This window comes from Ricinus communis, chromosome 6 (genome assembly GCF_019578655.1).
Source record: "Ricinus communis isolate WT05 ecotype wild-type chromosome 6, ASM1957865v1, whole genome shotgun sequence".
NCBI lineage: Eukaryota > Viridiplantae > Streptophyta > Magnoliopsida > Malpighiales > Euphorbiaceae > Ricinus > Ricinus communis.
The window spans coordinates 936,300-942,113 of record NC_063261.1 but is presented as its reverse complement, the minus strand read 5'-3'; positions in this window follow the sequence as shown (position 1 = coordinate 942,113).

Here is a 5,814-nt window from a genome sequence, read left to right as displayed (position 1 = left end):
GCTCACAAGTCAATAAAGAAACAACAGACTCTTTAACGGTAAACGCTGAGACTAGAGTCAATGAAAACAAACAAAGACAGACTTGATCCTAGCTCCGCAGTACCAAGAATACTAACCTAGGTCGAAGGAAATCTAAACCTAGACTTTGATACCAACTTTGTCATGACCTGATCTATGGGCCCGTGACAGGAGCTAGGGAATGGGCAAGCGTAAGGCCACTGAAATCCGTAGCAAGCCTGAATAATCAATATCTAAATTAAAATATAATCTTATCCATTATAACAATATTTCATTACCAAAACTCAACCACACAAATACTACATATTTAAATTAGTTCGTCAGCGCAATTAGATAACACATGTTCAATTGGTTTTATATGCCAAAAGTAAATAAAAATTTTAGAATCACTACTGCGGAGAATCTAGATTTTTAATAATCAGATATATGAATAATCTCAATTACATTAAGCCAGAAGAAGGAGGAAGTCAGGTTGCCAAGGAGAAGAGCTTGGAAGACCTAGTTGACACCTGAAATATTAAATTGAGATTGTCAGTCTTGAAAATGAATTAAAATCATACAATCTGAATTAAAAGCAGTCATATATATATATAAAATAATTATTTAGATAGCATAGAATATCACATAATAATAAATACGTGTCTTATCAATAATAAAAAAAATATGCAATTTAATACATCCAAAACGAGTACTTCACTAGAACCTTAAACCTCCAGTTCTAGCAGCCTTTCGGCTCTCTTATTCCAATAAGACTGGCGCCCAAAGACCAACGCTGGACCAAGGACCTTTCTCTAGCAAATCAAAATCCTATAGGCCTAGAGAGATATGCTCGACCAGGACACATTACCGAATATTTTCTATTACCTGACTCTGATCTTCACCGATGTGCATGCAGTCCTGATGTAGTCCATTAGGTGGCATGTTTTATCGTTGCCTCATCCCGAGCCACAATACAGATTTAGCATCAACAAAATTAAAGTAACATCATATACAAAAAAATTATAATGTTATTCGATCCGACAATAAATACTAAAATTAAATAATGCCAATATAACGAACATAAATTAATGATGCGATGTTAATAATAATAATAATAATAATGATGAAAATATTAATAGTAAATGTAATGACAATAAGTAATAGTAGTAGTAGTAATAATAATAATATTGAAAAGAACGAAAATAAAATATAGTAATACTAATACTACTATTGGTGATAATAATATTTATTAGACAAATAGAATTTCTATTTAATTTCAGATGATGACACATGCAATAGATTATATGACTTTAACTCACAGTTCTGTCGAATTTTCGCTAATTGCTCCTACGCCTCGAATAGAGCTAGCTGAACAGACGAATTATCTATTCATGAAAATAATTAAGATAATTAAGTTAATAAAATATTTCATAATTTATCCTAGGCCTAAACTCTTATATTAGACTGCCTAAAGAAACCTGTATGATCTTGACTTGAAAAATTCTATTGAAAATTTAGCAAAACCTCTCCTAAAATACGGACATTTATCCTCCGTAAACTAGGTCCAAAACCTACTAAAAACACTTTAAATATTCATTATATACTTATTAGGAATCATATCACCCATAACTATATTATTTTTCCGACTCCGCAACATATCACATATCACAATTAATAATAAATAGTCCATCATTAATATTTATTCCATAACCAACCCACAATTTATTTATTTTATCTAATTTAATTATTCACAACTACAATTATAACAAAATCGAATAATAATTAATCAAGTTAATTAATTCATAATATTTATAATTAAACTATCAATTAATTAAATTAAATTAATTTATAATTAATGGAATTATTAATTTCTAATAATTTTTAAATAATTTCAGATTCAAATAAATTTTACTGACTCAAAAATTTTAAAATTTTGGACGTCCAAGAAAGGCGAGGGTCTGAAAGCCGGTATAGTCAGATTTCGAATCCGGAAGCTCCTATGTGAAACTTGAGATGCTAGGAGTCCAAATATATAAATATATTTGTCGAAATCTCACCGGAAGCCACCGGATTGAGGCCGGAAAGCTTCAGCTCTGTTGAGTCTTGGACAGAGCTTCCGACGATGAAAAAATAGAAGGAAGGATTGCTCTTAAGGTTTCTAGTGGTGGGGAGTCTGTTTCTGATGTCAGATTTGCAAAATATGGCTGGTAAGACGCTGTTCTAGAAGTGGTAGCCGAAGCACAGCTCCTCCACCAACTTTTCTTCTTTTTCCGGCGAGCTAAAGGAGGAAGAGGGCGGCGCCAGTGAAGGAGGAGGAGAGGGAAAGAGGTTAGGTGGCTGATTGGTGGAGAGGGTGGTGGCTATAGTAGAAAATGGTCGAGGGAGTGGTATATGTGGGAAAGAAGAAGAAGAAGAAGGCAGGGGGGAGGAGGGGGGTGCGGCGCAAGGCTGCTGGTTCTTCTCTTTTTCTTTTTCTTTTTCTTTCTTTTAGGAAAAATTTCATTTGGTCCCTCCAATAAAACCTAGATACCAAAAATCATTATTCTTAATATTTTATCCACTTTTTCCCAATATATATATATATATTTATTTATTTATTTATACCCAAACTAACCAACTTTAATTTAGGCTCATTGAGTATTTTAAAAATACATGTACACATTAAAATTAATTTAATAAGCTCTTGACTCATTTATTTAAAATTACAAAACTATATTTAAGATTCTCCAAAAATTAATACAATATAATTTATTAGATAAAATTAATTTAAATGGTACTTATATTACTCGATTATTAAAATATTTCATTAAATGCTCAATTTAACACTAAAAATATTTATTTATCAAAATACTTTCAAAAATATATGAAAATTAAAATTCAGAAATGATGGGTATTAATATTTTGATTGGCTTCTGTTACTTTTATTTTGATCTATTTTATTTATTTTATCTCATTCTAATTAATTTTTAACGTATATGCATGTGAAAATTAACTCTAGGGATGCGAGATTGTACCGGCGATTGAAGAAAAATTGAATAAAACCTGTTCTGAGACTCTAGAGCCGATTGGCTCCACATGTATAGCCGGTCAGCTATTCAATCCTGACACTGAATTTTGTGTATTTTTTACGTATTTTGATATATTCTCGGTCTTTATATAGTTTTAGATCTTTTTCTTTTCCTAATCATAGTTGTAGGCAGGTTGTAATAATTAGGTTTTTCGTTTTGTTGTATTTTGCTTATTTTTTATTGCTTATTCTATATTAACTAAATACATGTTAATGTCACTCATTAGTAAAAGTGTTCCGGTGATTATCCGGTGGCGACTTCCATCTCCACTAGTCTCAGTGACTAGTTAGCGTTGCTGATTAGATTAAAAAGCTTTATAGTACCGTATCGCTAAAGACACTTGGATGCGTGTCCGAAACTGCCGCCCATAGATTTTTAAATAGAGAGTTGTATTTATAAATAAATACTTATTAATTAAGTAATAAACAATAAATATTTATATTGCTTTCATATCCGATCATGTTGTGCTTGACCGTGTTGCTATGAGGATTGCAATCCAATGGGCAATAACTAATAATTGGGATAATATTTACTTTGAAAGTGATGCAGAAAGGAATTATTAAGGCTATCCAAGGGACTTCACATACACAGGTCTAAGCAAGCATACTGATTAGAGACATCAAGGATCTTAGTAATCTTATTCATCATACATCTTTATGTTTTGAGGAAATTACATGACCTACTTATTTTTTCACATATTTTACTTTTATAGGCTGCCTTTTAAAGTTTTATTCTTTGGTTGATCTACTTTTTTTATACTTTGTAATCTTTAAATTTTTATTTTTGCTCTTAAACGTTTTTGACGTTTTCATCGCTCTTGAAGTTTACTCTTTTTCTTCCTTGCTGTCCTTTTTCTTTTTCTTTTTCTTCTTCATCTTCTTTTTCCTCTTCAATAATATCTATCTACAGTAAATAAATTTTATTCCTTTTAATAATTTCTTTTTCTTTTTCTTGATTTTGTTTATAATTACAGTTCAAAAGGTGTCTCAAGTATATAGAACTGAAAAGAACCATGAAGGCTATAAATCAATATTTGGTTCTATTTTTTACTTTTAGTTTCTCTAGGCAGGATTTTGATGATAAGAAGAAGAATACTATTAATGTAAAACTTAAAATCTTTTTTTAAAAATGATGGGAATTTTTATTGATTCTTCTTAAAAGAAGAATATTGATATTAAATCTTCAAAAAAAAGTAAAAAAATTATCATATGAATGCACTTCAAGTGTTTAATGAAATGCACAACAATTGCACTAAAAAGAAAGAGAAGTGTATGTGTGGTTTGAGAGTTTAAAAACTAAGAAGATAAAGAAAATATAATATAGAAGAATGAGAGAAGGAGATTAAAAGAAAATTTTAGTAGTTTCTTGTGGGCACTAAGACCTGAACTCCATGTCATGCTCTCTAATTTTCTTCTTTTCCTTTATTGTTATTGTTTTGGCGTAGATACTCATTATCTACTCATAATATACTCGGAGTATACTATTTACTGTTAGCTACATTTTTTGTTATATTTCTAGTCTTACTCTCATGTTTGTTTGAAAACTGTTGTTAAGTCAATTCTTAGTTATTGGTTAAAATTTGGGGCAAAAAGTCTAGTTTTCTTTTTCTCTATTCATGTGGTAAAATCTTGTTAGATCATATTAATTCATACATAAAACGACTAAAGTTTTGGTTTTTAAAGAAGCAAAATATATATCTTATTAGATTATTTTTATTAGATAAGATTTATAGATTTTCTTAACTTTTCTTTTGCATTTTACTAGTTTTATATATGTATGATTCTTTTTTATGGAAAAAGATCAGGTCTAACTATAGTTTTTAAATAATAAGCTTATGAACATCGGAAGAGCCTTGCGATCACGTTAATCTCTTATAAGAAATTCAAGAAAACACAGATTTCTAATAGTGAGTTTGAATTATGTAGCAAGCTTAAGAAGGTGGATGGAGCAATGATAGGACTATTGACTCTGATACTAAATAAGTATCATTTTCTTATCGATATATTTTAAGTTGTAAATTTTATTTATTTGAATTTATTATAAATGATTTGTTATTTTTCTTCAATTTAAATGAGTAAGTGTTGTTTTGTCCATCAAAAACAATTTTAGATGTAAGTATGTTAAATGTAAATTGGATATATTCAGAATATACTATGAAGATTCCTTTGTATACTCAGAATATACTTATAATATATTTTGATAATACTCTTTGTATACTCGAAATAAACTTGGTATAAACTATATACTTATAATATATTCGGAGTATACTATATACTATTAACCTGGAGGTTTAGAAAGTTATTATCTTTTGATATGCAAAAATCCGTTACATCAAAGCTTACGCACCTTGTGTTTTCTTTCCAATATCCATTATGTTGAAAAAAAGTAGGAATTATGATCATATTTAAATTTAAAAAATATATAAAAAATAATTTTAAAATTTGAATGGAGGAAATTTAGTAAAAATTAGAATATTATATACTTGAAATAAACTTGTTATATACTTACTATATATTGTTTATTGTGCTCATTTAGGTCTAATAACAATAGCAAAAAATTATTTGGTTCTTTCCACTTATGTATTTTTTCTAACATCTAAATTGCAATATCTGATTCAACAAAACAGTTATATTTCCATAATTTGATATTTTTGAGTCTGATTTATGATTTTGAGTTCATGAAATATAATGAGAAGAATTCAATAAGAATCAAGTATCATATATATGAAATATATTCATTGTATATTTAA